The 19086-nt window shown below is 44.9% G+C and overlaps 1 protein-coding gene across 2 annotated transcripts in view; it reads right to left on the reverse strand.

The window, feature by feature from the left end:
- The window catches only part of LOC118371320 (A-kinase anchor protein SPHKAP-like), a 169213-nt gene extending 151488 nt beyond the window's left edge, over window positions 1–17725 (reverse strand). Inside the window, exon 1 of one of the 2 annotated variants that reach the window (XM_052467434.1) lies at window positions 17526–17725. The gene's annotated coding sequence lies outside the window, so the exon portion shown is untranslated. The remainder of the gene's footprint in view (window positions 1–17525) is intronic. The other variant, XM_052467437.1, reaches the window with a different exon arrangement.
- Window positions 17726–19086: the final 1361 nt, after the last annotated feature.

Raw genomic sequence — 19086 nt, forward strand, 5'->3', positions numbered from 1 at the left:
TCCATAACAAAGCCATCACCTACAGAGAGATTAACCTGGAGAAGAGTCCCCTAAGCAAGCTTGTCCTGGTGTTCTTTTCACAAACACAAACACCCCACAGAGCCCCAGAACAGCAACACAACTAGACCCAACCAAATCATGAAAAAACAAAAGGATAATTACTTGATACATTGGAAAGAATGAACAAAAACCTGAACAAACTAGAATGCTATTTGGCCCTAAACAGAGAGTACACTGTGGCAGAATACCTGACCAATGTGACTGACCCAAAATTAAGGAAAACTTTGACTATGTACAGACTCAGAGAGCATAGCCTTGCTATTGAGAAAGGTTGTCGTAGGCAGACCTGGCTCTCAAGAGAAGACAGGCTATGTGCACACTGCCCAGAAAATGAGGTGGAAACTGAGCTGCACTCCCTAACCTCCTTCCAAATGTATGACCATATTAGAGACACATATTTCCCTCAGATTACACAGACCCACAAAGAATTAGAAAAGTAATCCAATTTTACTAACTCCCACATCTATTGGGTGAAATTCCACAGTGTGCAATCATAGCAGCAAAATGCATGACCTGTTGCCAAAAATAGTACTTTAACTATTTGCACATTGCTACAACACTGTATATAGACATAATATGACATTTGAAATGTCTTTATTCTTTTGGAACTTGTGTAATATTTACTATTCATTGATTCCACAGGCTCTCTCTATTGTGTCGGCGCCCACATTATCCAGCAGAATCATACTGTATCTCCGTCATTTCACTGATCTTCATCAGAAGTTACAGGCTCAGTTTTCAACCGGTCTCTCCCTCTCTATTCACCTCATAGGGAATCACCCAGGCTGTGACTGTGGTTGTTTGTGGAGAGGTCCTTAGACTGAGAGCACATGGATGGGGCCAAGGAATCATGTCTTCGTGACATTTCACGTTCCAAACGTAGCCGTGTCATTTTCTGCTTCTTAACTGCGGTCCAGACAGAAACATTTTCTCTACATTTTCACTCTCTAACACGTCCGTTTCCTTCAAATGCAATTGAGGCTAAGTCGTGGTTGGAGGGCATTTTAAATGAACTCCTCGGAGAGTGGGGAGGATGACGACGACGATGACTTCTTCTTGGGAAATGAAATTGCAGTCCCTCTCTGGCCTTTCAGGGATGTGCGGAGACTCCGTGCATGTTAATGACCAGAGACACGTGCTGCATGTGCTTCTGCACTGGAGGTTTAGTACCACGAACAGTGCACAGTCCACAGTCAGACGACAAGACTTCACTTTCGAATGTTCCTCGTTATATGGCCTCTCTCTGTCTCTGGGTCTTTCTCTCTCCGTCCATCTCTCTCTCCTGATGTCTCTCTCTCTCTCTCTCTCTCTCTCTCTCTCTCTTTCGCTCCCTCTTTATTCATCTTATTCTCTATTTCCCTCTCTCCCCTTTTGACCCTAACAACAACCAAAACATCCTTGTAATGTTCCCCCCGAACAAATTACTAACGAGACTCTAGAGTTACTTGATGGATCTTTTCCTTGAATCCATTTTGTGTGTTGTCACTAATGAGGCTGAAGCATCCAATTAATGGCCGTGTTCTACAGCACAGTTTTGTTCAAATGTATCAGGAATAGGACATGATGTTGCTATTCAGTGAGCCAAATCACTCTCTGTTGGTTGGATAGATGGACGCATTCATGGGAGGATAGACCAACATACATTTTTCGCTCTGCACTCATTCCTAACCTGGCACTTGTATATGTATATGCTCACACTGAGAGCGATGGAAAAGCGAGAGAGAGAGGATGAGAGAGGAAGAGGAGAGCGAAATAAAAGGAGGGAGGGATATTTTGGATGCTTCTCTCCCCCACGGCGAGGAGGCAAGTGTACAGCAGAACATCTGAGAAGCACTATTTTCACACCCCAAACCATTTTCTCTCATGTCCTCCTTGTCCTGTGAAAGAGAAGTGTGAAGGGTTTCTTTAGTCTTGTGTTTGTGTGTACTTGAGGAAAGGCTTTTTCTCCCTGTTGATAACAACACACACAGGTACATTATCGCACCTTTTCTCACACGTACAGATGCACACCTGCTAATTCTGTGTGAATGAGAAAATTCTAGTGTCCCTAGGCAGATGGTTTGCCCCCCGACAATGTAAACAATGTTCCAGCACACACGTCTGCTGACAACACCAGCATCGGTTAGGCAGAGAGGAGAGACAAAAATCCATCCAGAGGGAGTTATTTTTCACTAGCCCAATTCCTTACTACATATTAAGCGCCACGCACCTACACTTGTGATTTGATCGGTGAATTGTTTATCTGCCCTTAAGAAGTGGCCCTGAAAATCTGACATGATCCCCAGACCTACTGGAGTGCTTTTGCTCTTGGACTGGGACTTCCAAGATTTTGAAACGTTTGAAAGGAGAGGAAAAGTGTGTCAAATGGAATCCTTCCACTTCTGAGGTGTAAGCCGTGTTCTATTTGTAGTTGCTCCTTGACAGTGCTTACTGGTTCTGAAAAATCTGATGGGTAGCAGGAGATTGAGGCCTTAGGTCCACCTTTGACCACTTCTGTCAAGGAGCAACTACAATGACTAATAAGGAGTGTTAGTGTTGTAGCCCGGAAGTAAGTGTTTATGTGTGCGTGTGTGTGTGTGTGTGTGTGTGTGTGTGTGTGTGTGTGTGTGTGTGTGTGTGTGTGTGTGTGTGTGTGTGTGTGTGTGTGTGTGTGTGTGTGTGTGTGTGTGTGTGTGTGTGTGTGTGTGTGTGTGTGTGTGTGTGTATGTGTGTGCGTGCGTGCGTGCGTATGTGCGTGTGTGGTTGAAAATGAGAGGAGATGATACTCGCATCTAGCGAATTGCAGGCGCTGAGGCCCAGCGTGATGACTCAATCACGATTTATGACATTATCCGGATGGCTGACCATCTGTTGGCTACCACAAGAGTCAAACACACTTTATCCGTGGTTTTCTCTGGGGTGGGACATTCCCACAGATCCTGAGAGCACATGGACAACGTGTGACGGCAGATGAAAACTTGAATTGGCTATTTTATTTTTTACTGTGTGAATTAAATTGTCATGTTTGGTTTGTTTCAAGAGTTCATAAAGAGCTGTGAATTTGTATATGTTTTATTGTACTGTAAGTGCTATAGATTTATTTTAACAGAGTTACTTTGATAATCTGTTCGATGGACGGCGGTCAGTTCAAAGAGGGAGCAAATCAGATTTGGCTAAAAAATCTGTATTTATTTAACCTTCTTTTAGACAGATAAGTCATACTGAGACTCGGGTCTCTTTTACAGATGAGCCAGATGAGCCCTACATAAATCAAACACATAAAATATGCAATTTACAAAACATATTAAAACAGACACATTTATCAACATAGAGCAGGGTTTTCCAAACTCGGTTCTCCGGACCCCAAGGGGTGCACGTTTTGGTTTTTGTCCTAGCACTACACAGCTGATTCAAATAATCAACTCAGGGGGACCAGAACATCTCATTTCAGAGAGCTCTGTAAGTTGTTCCACGTAAACAATCTGCTTTCCCCAACTCCGTGGAGACAGAAGGGGCCTCCAGTGTTATTCAAGCCTGAGACCGGGTTTCGTCATTTGTAAGTCTCAATTGAAAATGATGATAGATACATAAGAAGTTTCTGCATGAGCGCTTTGTAGATAAACACCAGGAGTAAACAAGAAAAATAAGAGCTGTGATAATTAGATTCAAGAATGCATGTGGTGTTTTCATGCCTTTTGTTTCTTGTTTTGGCCAAACAAAGGGTTGTTAATTAGATGATGGGAGTTACTCCTGGTATAAGCAGTATGCCATAGTTTTAGATTAATAGGTTACTGCTTATCTTTTTATGTTTGAAATCTTGTTAGCAAGCAAGATTTGAGTAAATGCATTCCTCATTTTATTTGACTATTCACTATTTTGCATTGGTGAATGTTATCTACACAAAGCACATTACATTAGATTATGCACTGGTTCCAACCTCACATCTCTGGCTAAAATATACTTGATAAATTAAAGCTTGGCCTATAACCGCTATAAACAGTTCATAAGTCCTATAAGCCTCTAAATAATCACATAAAGTTATCTTAGAACGAATGTAATTATAGTATCTGAGTGTTAATGTGAAGACTTGCAAGCTGGCTAGATTCATCACTGTAAGTTTGTGTGTGTATGTGTGTGTGTGTGGGGGGGGGTGCATGCGTGCATGCGTGTGTGTGTGTGCCTGTGTGTGGACTTGCATGCGTGCGTGTACCTCTCCTGAGTGTAGAAAACAGACAAAAGAACAGATTGGAAAAATATCTGTTTGTGACACAGAAATAATTAGGATACCATTGGAGACATCACACAAGTGACGCATCAGTAAACACACAGCACCTGAGTAGACAGACAGGCAGACAGACAGACAGACAGACAGACAGACAGACAGACAGACAGACAGACAGACAGACAGACAGACAGACAGACAGACAGACAGAGCTGCACAGAGCATTCAACAGTATCACAGACCGGAGATAACGGCACCTTATTCCATATTTGGTGCAATACTTTTGACCAGGGCCCATAAGGTAGGCAGGAAATAGGGTGCCATGGCCTCTGTGTCTAGTGGAGGCTGTGCTGCTCAGTAATAGCAGCTGAGGTACCATGTGTCTCAGTTGGTAGAGTATGGCGTTTGCAACAGCAGGATTGTGGGTTTGATTCCCACGGTGGACCACTATGAAAATGTATGCAATCACTACTGTAAGTCGCTCTGGATAAGAGCGTCTGCTAAGTGACTGAAGGGTCAAATGTAAAAATGTGCCATGCATGTCTTATACACATGTTGAGCTGTTATGTTATGTTTTGTGAACTGCAATATGATCTTAAGCAGCAGAGAAATGACCGAAACGTAAATGCTTTTACAGGTTCAATAGTGTCAATCACTCATATTCGTTCTCCTTGGAGCATAGCACCTCAACATATGGATCTCCACGATGTCCTATTCTGGGCCAGGTCCCAGGCTGATGTCGTGTTGAGTCCCAGGTTGAGAAGGTCATCCTCCAACTGGTCAGACCACCTGGCTCTTGGTCTTCCTCTTGGGTGTGGCCAGTTAGGGAATGGCTCCTTGAGGATAAGGGCAGGCTCCAGAGATAAGTTTGATCTAACCAGGTCAGCAAACAGTCGACCCCTTGTCTCTAGGGAGGAGACAAGGGGTCGACTTGTGGAGTTCGGGATGTAGTAGTGCCATGTTATGCCCAGTATGCAGCGGAGGCATTTTGATTCAAAGGTGTCCAGACGAGGTGTGCGTTTTTTGTAACTTATTTTGTTCATAATGTTGCCGCTACCGTCTCTTATAACCGAAAACAACATCTGGACATCAGGACTGCGATTACTCACCATGGACTGGCAGAATCCTTTTTTTCCTATAACTAGTCTGACGAGCCCGACTTGAACAATATACTGCTTTCTCGAGAACAGGCCCGTGATTTGCGTGAAGAGGAGGCGGAGAAAAAGGGGCCAAAGGGTGGGTTGCCTTCTGAGAATTCGTAGGCGATGGAATAAACCCCCACTTCCTTCCATTCTGATAGCAATAAAATAGATGACCTAGGCACAAGATTAAACTACCAACGGGACATTCAAAACTGTAATATCTTATGATTCACAGAGTCGTGGCTGAACGACGACACTATCAACATACAGCTGGCTGGTTATACGGTGTACCGGCAGGATAGAACAGCGGCGTCTGGTAAGACAAGGGGCGGCGGTCTATGTATTTTTGTAAATAACAGCTGGTGCACGATATCTAAGGAAGTCTTGAGCTATTGCTACCCTGAGGTAAAGTATCTCTCGATAAGCTGTAGACCACACTATCTTCCTAGAGAGTTTCCATCTGTATTTTTCGTAGCTGTTTACATACCACCACGGTCAGAGGCTGGCACTAAGACAGCATTGAATGAGCTGTATTCTGCCATAAGCAAACAAGAAAATGCATAACCCAGAGGCGGCGCTCCTAGTAGCTAGGGACTTTAATGCAGGGAAACTTAAATCCCATCAGCATGTTAAATGTGCAACCTGAGGAAAAAAAAACTCTGGACCAGGGGTCAGATGATGCAGATGCTAAGTTACAGGACTATTTTTCTAGCACAGACTGGAATATGCTCCGGGATTCCTCCGATGGCATTGCGGAGTACACCACATCAGTCATTGGCTTCATCAATAAGTGCATCGATGATGTCGTCCCCACAGTGACTGTATGTACATACCCCAACCAGAAGCCATGGATTACAGGCAACATCCACACTGAGCAAAAGACTAGAGCTGCCGCTTTCAAGGAGCGGGACTCTAACCCGGAAGCTTATAAGAAATCCAGCTATGCCCTCCGACGAACCATCAAACAGGCAAAGCGTCAATACATGACTAAGATTGAATCATACTAAACCGGCAGGGCATGTGGCAGGGCATGCAAACCATTACAGACTACAAAGGGAAGCACAGCCGAGAGCTGTCCAGTGACACTAGCCTACCAGACAAGCTAAACTACTTCTATGCTCGCTTCGAGGCAAATGGCACTGAAACATGCATGAGAGCACCAGCTGTTCCGGAAGACTGTGTGATCACGCTCTCCACAGCCGATGTGAGTAAGACCTTTAAACATGTCAACCAAGAGGCTTCTAAACCGCCATAAAGCCATAAGACTCCTGAACACCTAATCAAATGGCTACCCAGACTATTTGATTGCCCCCCCCCAATTATTTTACACCACTGCTACTCTCTGTTGTTATAATCTATGCATAGTCACTTTAATAACTCTACCTACATGTACATACTACCTCAACTAACCGGTGCCCCCGCGCAATTACGTGTTACTTTTACTTATTATTGTTATTTATATTTTTTAATCTGCATTGTTGGTTAGGGGCTCGTAAGTAAGCATTTCACTGTAAAATCTACACCTGTTGTATTCGGCGCATGTGACTAATACAATTTTATTTTATTTGATGGTAAAGGTGGAATGGTGGAATGGAATGGTATCAAATACATGGAAACCATGTGTTTGATGCCATTCCATTTGCCCCGTTCCGGCCATTATTATGAGCCGTTCTCCCATAACCAGCCTCCTGTGGTAAAAATATAAACTGTGCACAAGTAAGTAGTGAAAAGTGCTTACAGAAATAATGTGTGTATAAAAGTTTGTGTGTCCATATACCTACAAATGATGCACCAACTTGTTCATGTAAGGATAGGACAACATGAGCAGTACTAACAGCATCCCTACGGACAACCAAATGACTAAATTAAGAGAGTCTGCTTTCCATGCATGCATAGACTGAGTTAATTAGCCAATGCCGATCCTCCTTCATTCTTATTCATCTATTCAGGTTCAGGTGGCATGGAAAGGGTCTGGAAAGCTGTTTGAGTCCATACTTAATCTGAGACACAGGTACCATAAGGTAAATATAGCAGGGCTGTGTTGCCTTGCTCCCGAGCAGGGGAATTTTTCATTGACAAAAGTGGTCGACTTCCTTCAATAGACTCCTTCAGTAGCCTGAATGAGACGGGTGGTCAGAATGGGACAGATTAAGGGTACATTCTTCAGGACAAAACATTGTGAAATGCTCAGATCAAATCAATCATTCTAATTTATTTATAAAGTCCTTCTTACATCAGCTGATGTCACAAAGTGCTGTACAGAAACCCAGCCTAAAAACCCAAACAGCAAGCAATGCACGTGTAGAAGCACGGTGGCTAGAAAAAACTCCCTAGAAAGGCCAGAACCTAGGAAGAAATCTAGAGGGGAACCAGGCTATGAGGGGTGGCCAGGCTATGTGGGGTGGCCAGGCTATGAGGGGTGGCCAGGCTATGTGGGGTGGCCAGGCTATGTGGGGTGGCCAGGCTATGTGGGGTGGCCAGGCTATGAGGGGTGGCCAGGCTATGAGGGGTGGCCAGGCTATGAGGGGTGGCCAGGCTATGTGGGGTGGCCAGGCTATGTGGGGTGGCCAGGCTATGAGGGGTGGCCAGGCTATGAGAGGTGGCCTGGCTATGAGGGGTGGCCAGGCTATGTGGGGTGGCCAGGCTATGAGGGGTGGCCAGGCTATGAGGGGTGGCCAGGCTATGAGGGGTGGCCAGGCTATGAGGGGTGGCCTGGCTATGAGGGGTGGCCAGGCTATGAGGGGTGGCCAGGCTATGAGAGGTGGCCTGGCTATGAGGGGTGGCCAGGCTATGAGGGGTGGCCAGGCTATGAGGGGTGGCCAGGCTATGAGGGGTGGCCAGGCTATGAGGGGTGGCACGGCTATGACGGGTGGCCAGGCTATGAGGGGTGGCCAGGCTATGAGGGGTGGCACGGCTATGAGGGGTGGCCAGGCTATGAGGGGTGGCCAGGCTATGAGGGGTGGCACGGCTATGACGGGTGGCCAGGCTATGAGGGGTGGCCAGGCTATGAGGGGTGGCCAGGCTATGAGGGGTGGCCAGGCTATGAGGGGTGGCACGGCTATGACGGGTGGCCAGGCTATGAGGGGTGGCCAGGCTATGAGGGGTGGCCAGGCTATGAGGGGTGGCCAGGCTATGAGGGGTGGCACGGCTATGAGGGGTGGCAAGATCACCATTTTCGATATCACTGTTGCAGGAGAAGTTTCCTGCAATGCAGGTAATGTAAAACCTATAGTGTATTTGAGGTTTTAAAAGGCTTCGGAAGTTTGTAATTTCCACTTTGAAATTTCAAACTTGATTTCCCCTTAAGAAAAATGGATCAACCCCTACAAAAATGTCCATGAATTATAATCTACATAATAATTCACATTTCCAGTTGCTGTAGGATTATTTTCCTGTTGTAGCAAACTGGCTCAAGTTAAGGTCCTACATCTGTAAAATAGGTTATGAAGAACCAACATGCCTCTCTGACGTGAAATTATGATTCATACCAACTCTGTGACATTTCTATCTGGAATATTCCACATTTTGGTTTTTGCTGTAGCACCACACAGCTGATTCAAATAATTAAAGCTTGATGGTGAGTTGGTTATTTGAATCAGCTGTGTAGTGCTAGGGCAAAAAACACAACTTTGGGAATCGCTGCCATAGAACAAGATTAATAAACCAATTCCATTCTTGCATTTGGAATGGGAGAGGATTAGAGAGAGAGAGAGAGAGAGAGAGAGAGAGAGAGAGAGAGAGAGAGAGAGAGAGAGAGAGAGAGAGAGAGAGAGAGAGAGAGAAGAAAGAACAAAGTGTTCCAAATATATCACGTCCGTGTAAAAAGCCCATGCATCTTTAGTCCACTAATCTGTGAAACTCTAGGATACTGTATGTGTGTGTGTGTGTGTGTGTGTGTGTGCGTACGCTCCTCCCTGCTTCCATGTGTGTGTTCATCTCCCATATTACAAATTAAGTTAATCCCAGTGTGCTACAGTCAGACCTGCTCTGGTTCTGGCTATCCAGTCCAGTGTCCTTCTTTAAAGGAAGATAATACAGAGATTATACGGAGAGTGATAATCTGGAGCTGGTTGATGAGAGAGGGGACCAAGGGGCCTGCCATGACAAGGCTACTCTCACCACATGTCTTCTACTATGGTGTCCAAGTCCTGCTTGACATTGCCTGTATCGGTGTCACACACTTTAACATACTGAACACACGTGATCCTAAATATGAACTTTCACACAGACCATATAAACACACGTTGTTTATTGTACATCCACTTTCAGGTAGGGGGCGGCGGCAGGGTAGAGCGTTGTACTAGTATCCGGAAGGTTGCAAGTTCAAATCCCCAAGCTGACAAGGTACAAATCTGTCGTTCTGCCCCTGAACAGGCAGTTAACCCACTGTTCCTAGGCCGTCATTGAAAATAAGAATTTGTTCTTAACTGACTTGCCTAGTTAAATGAAGGTAAGATAAAAAGGTAGGCCTCCTCTTCTATGTGAGAATTGCCAACCCTGGAAAATGATCATTTTCAGAGGAATGGGATTCACAAACGTTCCATCACACCACAACAATAGAACTATATGGGTGGATAAAACGCACCTTCCTAGGCGAAGAGGGAGAGTGTCTGTGATTGGCCCAGCAATTATTCCACCCAATGTGTCTGGGTTCAGTGAGTTCATTAAATATCACCGTCTCCTCATCACAACAACCAGACAAAAAGTGTCTCCGTGTGAACAGAACAGGGTCTGTGCACAAAGGGGCACCCTATTCCCTACATAATGCACTAGGGCTCTGGTCAAAATAGTGCACCATATAGGGAATGGCATGCCATTTTGGGACATAAGTACCGGGCTATCATAACAGTACAGACATTCTTGGGAGAGGATTAGCCAGCTAACACGTGTTCAGCCGAGCCAGGGTAGCTCAGATGGTGGAGTATTCAATTACATGAAATCTAAAGCGTGTTGCAGCGTCTTTTAACACGAATGAGGAAAACCTTTTAAAACCCAAGCACAACAGCAAACCCTGCTTCTCCCTCTGACTAACAGGATTACTACAGCGACTCTGTCTTTCTGTCTGTCTTTCATTCTCAACCCCCCCATCTCTTCTCTGTCTTTCTTTCTCCTCTCCCCATCTCGCAGTTTCTCCCTTTTTCTCCCTCTCTCCCCTCCCTCTGACATACTTTGTCGTGTCAACATGCCTCCTGTCACCTCCAGAGTGCTGGTGTAAGAGAGAGAGAGGTCAGAGGGAGGGAGATAGACAGAGAGAGAGGGAGAGAGAGAGAGAGAGAGAGAAAAAGCAACAGTGCCCTTGCCTCACTTATCAAAGAGAAGTAGCCTAGGAGGACATTAGGGAAAAGCAAACAACACAACTAAAAACAACTAAATGTAATTGATGCCAGTTAGACCGCTCACCCTCCTGTTCCACTAGAGCATCAGTCATGTCCTGCTGGACAGGTTGAACATCTTCATTGTAGTTTGACAATGTTTTGGATGTGGAGAAGACAATATTGTGTGTGTGTGTGTGTGTGTGTGTGTGTGTGTGTGTGTGTGTGTGTGTGTGTGTGTGTGCGTGCGTGCGTGCGTGCGTGCGTGCGTGCGTGCGTGCGTGCGAGCGTGCGTGCGCGCGTGCGCGTGCTGTTGTTGCCTCCATTGTTGTGTTGACCTCGAGCAGCCGCAAGGCCCTCAGACCTCTGAGTGACATCATCTAAACACAATTAAAATCTGAGGTGGAGGGACAGGCATTCATTAGCATCCCTACCTGCCAAACACTGTCCTGGAGCACAGTCATGTTTTTAAAGAACTGTCTCCTGGTCAACCCCCAGATAATGTCAGCTGCCAAGTTCTTGCCTACTCTGGAGGGGACACACAAAGTTACTACTGACAGCTTCCAACCACAGTGCACATACGCGTGTACAAACAAACACCTCCCTCTCCACTGCTCCCATTCTCTGACTGATGGTCCTGCAAGGGAGCTCTTTCACCTCTGAACCCCCTCCCCCCCTCAACTGCTGTTACTAGGCGACCGTGCACATGGAGGGATAGGGGGTTAGGCGGGGTTACACTCACTGGAGTACCATACTGTAGACTCGGAGTTTACCATAACCACACCCTCAGGAAATAGACAGGGTTCCTGTACAGCCTGTGGATGGTGAGGGGTGCTGCGTTGGCACAGAAGGGGAACAAAGATGAGACAGGTGATGTTTTGCCTCTCTGATGCCATGGCGTTAGAACAGTAGTCTTCAATCCAGTTGCTGGCAACCCATAGACCGTGCAGACTTTTTGTTCAACTACACACATCATCAAGCACCAAATTACTAGCCTGCATGATCCCACATCTGTTTGTGCACTTGGCAACTGCATGGCGGTCAAGCCAAACCAAAACATGACGTGTTTGGCATGACAATTCCATAAGGAGTTGGCAAGAGAGTCGAAACAGACTGGCACGTAGGCTATACCAAATTGCACCGAATTAGTTCAAACAGGTGTGTTAGTGCAAGGTTGGCAGAAAGCCCTGTGTCGCCATGTTGGTTCCCAAGACCAAGAAGTGCCTTTGAAAGTTACTAGCATATTTCAAATTTACTTGATACTTTATGACCTCTCTTTTTCAGAGAGCCTGAACTGTCAGAGTGTCTCTTGCCATCCAGTGTGTGTTGCATTTGTGTGAGTGTGAGCATACGTCCGTACGTATGTACATGCGTGCGTACATGATTGCATAGAAGATATGGGTCCCATCTGGGCTGGCGTCCTCCTCAGCCCTCCACTTTGATAAACAATGAGAACCATGAGAATCCCACCATAGAGAACAAAAGATCAGGGGAGAAGGAGGAGGAAGAGGAGGATGAAGGAGGAGAAGGAGGAGAAGGAGGAGGAAAATACGGAGGAGGATGAAGAGGAAGAGGAGGGAATGGGGAGGACGAGGAGATCCACCTTCTGATTGTTACTTTACTATTATTAGCTACCTCCACTACTGCTTGTCCCTGTTATTATATTACCAGTACATTGGCTAGTGCCCTGCTCAGTAATTAGCCTTTTTTGTTATTGTACTGAGTAGTTATTATTCCACTCTGTCATTGGGACTCCCTGTGGATAACAGGTGAAAAAGGTGCTGTGGTTGACAGAGTGGAAAGGTGAGTGTGACTGAATGATTGTAAGCTATAGCGGTGTGTGTGTGAGTTGTGTGATTGTGAATGTAAATTAATGAGTGATTAAGGCGACTTGTGTGTAAGAGATGGGAGAGGGACTGTAGTGCACAAATCAGCGCTATAACACAAGACGGTTGGTCGCTGGGCTGTTTTTGAAAAATATTGTTCATTTACTGTAGCCATAGTGATCGCCTCATCCTCCAACGGCTCACATGGTGTCCTTCACTTCCTCTGTTTCCTCTCCTCCATCACCTACTCTCTGCTTTTTCAAGGGACATTTTTTAACTGAGTTTACCCGAGCCGGTCGCATCCGGTCCTCTCTACCCAAGCTGGTTTGTAGAGGGTCATCAGAGGGTCATCATAGCCTTTTATGAACTGTCTGCCCTAACCCAGAATTAACCTGTCTGTCACCCTGGTATATAGCAATTAGCACTAGCGTATCTGTCTTAAATATATTGTTAAAAATCACCACACTGGAGGCACCAGTGATTTACAAATGGTGCCACCTGTGAGGGCAAATATTTATAATATTGAAATATTTGCAGTTGAAGTCAGAAGTTTACATACACCTTAGCCAAATACATTTAAACTCAGTAGCTTTTATTTCTTTCATCACATTCCCAGTGGGTCAGAATTTTACATACACTCAATTTGTATTTGGTAGCATTGCCTTTAAATTGTTTAACTTTGGTCAAATGTTATGGGTAGACTTCCACAAGCTTCCCACAATAAGTTGGGTGAATTTTGTCCCATTCCTCCTGACAGTGCTTGTGTAACTGAGTCAGGTTTGTAGGCCTCCTTGCTCGCAAACGCTTTTTCAGTTCTGCCCACAAGTGTTCTATAGGATTGAAGTAAGGGCTTTGTGATGGCCACTCCAATACCTTGACTTTTCCACAACTTTGGAAGTATGCTTGGGGTCATTGTCCATTTGGAAGACCCATTTGTGATCAAGCTTTAACTTTCTGACTGATATCTCATGATGCTCCTTCAATATATCCACATAATTTTCCATCCTCATAATGCCATCTATTTTGTGAAGTGCACCAGTCCCTCCTGCAGGAAACCACCCCCACAACATGATGCTGCTACCCCCGTGCTTCACGGTTGGGATGGTGTTCTTCGGCTTGCAAGCCTCCCCCTTTTTCCTCCAAACATGACGATGGTCACTTTGGCCAAACAGTTTTTTGTTTCATCAGACCAGAGGACTTTTTTCATGAAAGTACGATCTTTGTCCCCATGTGCAGTTGAAAACCGTAGTCTGGCTTTTTTTATGGCGGTTTTGGAGCAGTGGCTTCTTCCGTGCTGAGCGGCCTTTGAGGTTATGTCGATATAGGACTCGTTTTACTGTGGACATAGATGCTTTTGTACCTCTGTCATCCAGCATTTTCACAAGGTCCTTTGCTGTTGTTCTGGGATTGATTTGCACTTTTTGCACCAAAGTATGTTTATCTCTAGGAGACAGAATGCGTCTCCTTCCTGAGCGGTATGACGGCTGTGTGCTCCCATGGTGATTATACTTGCGTACTATTGATTGTACAGATGAACGTGGTAAATTCAGGCATTTGGAAATTGCTCCCAAGGATGAACCAGACTTTTTTTCTGAGGTCTTGGCTGATTTGATTTTCCTATGATGTCAAGCAAAGAGGCACTGATCTTGAAGATAGGCCTTGAAAAACATCTACAGGTACACCTCCAATTGACTCAAATTATGTCAACAAGCCTATCAGAAGCTTCTAAAGCTATGGCATAATTTTCTGGAATTTTCCAAGCTGTTTAAAGGCACAGTCAACTTAGTGTATGTAACTTCTGACCCACTGGAATTGTGATACAATGAATTATAAGTGAAATAATCTGTCTGTAAACAATTGTTGGAAAAATTATGCACAAAGTAGAAAGTAGTAACCGACTTGCCAAAACTGTAGTTTGTTAAAAATAAATGTGTGGAGTGGTTGAAAACTGAGTTTTAATGACGATCTATGTGTATGTAAACTTCCAACATCACTGTATACCCATACATTAACACTATTGTTATAATTCTATTGTCCTAACCCTGTCTGTCTCTCTGGTCTATAACCTCCCCTGAGGTGTCTGTCTACTAACAGACACTAAACTGGATTATTGATCCCATATTCCTGGGTTTATTATTAATGCGTAACTGTCTGAGCGGAGCCACACACACAAAACACAAATATGGAGCGGGAAGCTACAGGAAGCCTGAGACTGTGCTGTCTGGTATGGTGGGGTTGGTGGTGATTGTACAGATGAACCTGTTTGGCTAAGTTTCCCTGGTTTTTAGGAGACCTCACTACCGGGGTCCAGAGAGAGAGAGAGCCCAGAAGGAGCAGGGCAGTCTGAGACCGTGCAGTAGACCAGGAGAGTCCACTCTCTCACTGCCAGCACCTTCACTCTGAGAGGATTACGTTGTTGTTGTTGGAGTTGAAATTGAGACAGTTGTTTATGTGAGCTCCCAATACCTTTCTTGACCTTTAAAGATTACATTTGAAAGGTGTTTTTCTCCTGTGACAAAAAAATCGATGCCCTCAAAACAAAAACAGAAACACACAAAAATGTATTTAGAGGGGGACTGAACTTTCTGATTTGGCCGCGGGGGGGGGTAATGTCGCGTGTGTGTGTTCGCACGTGGCAAGAATTTTATTTTATGTTATTGTTTCATTTTTCTTGTCGGCATTATCTTTAATGAATGTTATTTTTATTGAGATTTATATATATTTTTATCAACCCAGCCTTCCACAGGAATGCTGGCCCATGTTGACTACAATGCTTCCCACAGTTGTGTCAGGTTGTCTGGATGTCCTTTGGATGGTGGACCATTCTTGATACACACGGGGAAACAGTTGAGTGTGAAAAATCCAGCAGCGTTGCATTTCGTGATACAAACCGGTGCACCTGGCACCTACTACCATACCCCATTTAAAGGCACTTACATCTTTTGTCTTGCCATTTCACCCTCCGAATGGTACACATACACAATCCATTTCTCAATTGTCTCAAGACTTAAAAATCCATATTTTTAACCTGTTTAAGGAATCATAGCTTTCACCTGGATTTCACCTGGATTCACTTGGTGTTCCTGTACACTTAGTGTGTGTGTGTGTGTGTGTGTGTGTGTGTGTGTGTGTGTGTGTGTGTGTGTGTGTGTGTGTGTGTGTGTGTGTGTGTGTGTGTGTGTGTGTGTGTGTGTGTGTGTGTGTGTGTGTGTGTGTGTGTGTGTGTGTGTGTGTGTGTGCGTGCATGCGTGCGTGCGTGTGTGCGTGCGTGTGTGTTGGGGTACAAGGCCTACTTCTGAGTCTAGCGAAAGCAGCATCGAGCCATGCAGTAAATTAAACAATCTGTTCCCTTGGATAAAGATCACAAGAGCTATATTGGCAAAGTGAAGTGAACAAGCTGTAACCATGGCCTTTGGAGACTCCAATTAAAATACCTCCAGCTCTCTGCTTAATATGTGTCATGGAGAATGGTAGCTAGTATTACTGAAGAGGAAAGCTTTCTCCTTTATTCCTTGCTTCCCTGCTTCGCTGTGGCAACAGGCTAAGAGTCCCATCAGTGCCAAGTCTGACTGCTGATGGTAGGTGTAGGGTGTGTCGTTATTCCGTGGAGAGATAGGGACTCATTCACTACCATTCTATTTTGATTGATTGCTTTCTTGCTCTGTGGTTGATGTAGAGGTGTGGCTTTTCACTCTAGGTTAATTTGAAATGGCACCCTAGCTGGCTCAAAGTAGTGCATTATATAGGGAATTGTGTTCTATTTTGGAGTGTCAATAACATCCGCCTATACACTATTAGTATTGTCACATCCTCCACGTCTTTCCCTCTGAACCAAAAGGGTGATAATGTGTCTTACAGCTAATCCACTTAGTGTTAGGAGGACCTAGTTGGGCTCCTGTGTTTATTTGCTATGTGTGACATCATACTACAGCTTGTGATGTAAACAACATTATCTGTGTGATGTGATTTCTCATTTGGTTCAATGTAGATCGTAAATTGATAAAAAGAACTGAACTGTAAAAACCTGATCTATTTTCCTAACACAAACACACATATCCAGTTGTACACTCACATTCTCAGTGGTCTGCAACTCTGCACAACCCTGCACTATTGCTTTTGTGATGCAACGAGCCAGTACGAGCTCAGTCGGTGAGTGAAAACAAGGACCAGCAGTCTATCACCGCCAATCTCTCTCTCAATATTAGCACCATCATGTCAACACTGAAATAACACCTGTATGGCTAGAAATATCATTGCCACTTTTAAGAACTCTGCAAAAGACAATAGCAATCTCTTAAACCATATCACTATGACCCTTAAGTGGAAAACAAAACATTATCCCTCTTACTGTATACAAATATCTTCCTGTGATCTGCCTGTGTTCTGGGAATCATTTTCCAGACATGTAATTAGATGAGGCCTTTGTTGTTCCAGTTGTTGATCTTGGGCGTGGTGGTGAGTATGGCATCCTAACCCTGCATTGATGGAGGTAAGGAGCATCTGGCAGGTCCCAGAGCAGGTTTTATCCCACTCCACTGTGTGACGAATGTCGATGCATATAGCATTGAGTCAGCAGCTTGGCATTAGCACAGAGCTACGCCTCGCCATAAGACTCTGTGTACTGCACCATGGTCACGCTGCTAACAGGCTAGTACAATAGCATGACACCATTCAGTGCATTACATACAGTACAATACAGCCCGGTCTGAATGCAATGTAAGTATTGCGGACATAATACAATCACTGCAGCATTATACACACACACACACACACACACACACACACACACACACACACACACACACACACACACACACACACACACACACACACACACACACACACACACACACACACACACACACACACACACACACACACACACACACACACACACACACACACACACACACACAGCTCCATACTGATGTTTACAGCACACTCAGACAACTTCAACAGCAAAGAGAGATGGTAGTGCACTCACCAGATGCAGTGGTTCGATCACATCCCCTTAGGTGGGGTAGAGTAGTGGATGTACTATCTGTCTCTGTGCAGACTGTGTCTCTCCTACTCCCTCTCGCTCTCTCTCTCTCTCTCTCTCTCTCTCTCTCTGTCTCTCTCTCCCTTCCCCCTTTATAAACCCCTATTTCTCTCCACAGAGTAGTAGGTTGAAGTGGTTATGTTTGTATGTATGTGCTTGTATGTGTGAGAGATTGGTGTATTTCCCCAGGCTGTGTGTGTGTACGTCTTAATGTGGCAGTGGCTCTGCCTAATCCCTACTGAGTAGGAGAGATGGAGCGGGTGCTAGGCAGCAAGGAGTCAGTCGAGAATAACAAACTAATGCTACACTGCACACACACACACACACTGCACACACACACACAAACAACAAACGTTAAATCAGTCAATTGAATATGTAATTTTGTGCTCAACACACTATTACAGATAAACACAACAAAAATAACACATACAAATTCCCCTTGAATAGTTCAAATGCATGTCATGATGACTGACAATCAATGGTAACTCCAAGTTCAAACTCCCAAGTTCAAAGAGAGGAACTGATTGTTTTAATTAACTCACGCAAACATACACACACAACCTACCCGGCAAAAACAGCTCCCCCAAAATATCTCTCATGTGATGACATTGAATCAACTTGTTAAACTGATTTGAGTTGAGAAAAGTCTCCAACGTAAGAACGTGAGATTTGTTTTTGACACAGCGTAAAAACTAAATCCAATGACATGTATTTTTTTATTTAACATTGAATTCATGTTAGTTGACAACTCAACTAGACGTTGAACTTACGTCTGTGCCTAGCGAGAAGCAAGCAAGCAACACGCATAATGATGCCTAAATGGATTAGGGGGTAAAGCAGGACTCCCTGTACGAAGCTCTTTAACTGGAATTGTCGATGACACAGTAGCCTCTGGGAGCTTGTAGACCATGGGAAACACTGGAGTAGGATCAGCTAGGATCACAGGTAGGATCAGCTAACCAGAGAGGACAGGGACAGGTAGGGTGGCCCCTGCCCCCTGTCAAAATCCATAACTGCACTGAGCAGTGAGCAACGAGGGACCCTGGCATGGTAGGAGGACTGTAGTTTCACTCAAGCATGCGCGCACATGCAGGCACACGTGCACACACACAGACACTGTGGTACAAACTACAGGAATTACAGTAAAAAAAAACTTTGTTTGTTTACTATGGATAGAGAGAGAGAGAGAGGAGAGAGAGAGAAGGAGAGAGAGTCAGAGACAGAGACAGAGACAGAGACAGAGACAGAGACAGAGAGAGAGAGAGAGAGAGAGAGAGAGAGAGAGAGAGAGAGAGAGAGAGAGAGAGAGAGAGAGAGAGAGAGAGAGAGAGAGAGAGAGAGAGAGAGAGAGAGAGAGAGAGAGAGAGAGAGAGAGAGAGAGAGACAGACAGACAGACAGACAGACAGACAGACAGACAGACAGACAGACAGACAGGCAGACAGACAGACAGACAGACAGACAGACAGACAGACAGACAGACAGACAGACAGACAGACAGACAGA

The sequence above is a fragment of the Oncorhynchus keta genome, chromosome 18 (genome assembly GCF_023373465.1).
Source record: "Oncorhynchus keta strain PuntledgeMale-10-30-2019 chromosome 18, Oket_V2, whole genome shotgun sequence".
Taxonomy (NCBI): domain Eukaryota; kingdom Metazoa; phylum Chordata; class Actinopteri; order Salmoniformes; family Salmonidae; genus Oncorhynchus; species Oncorhynchus keta.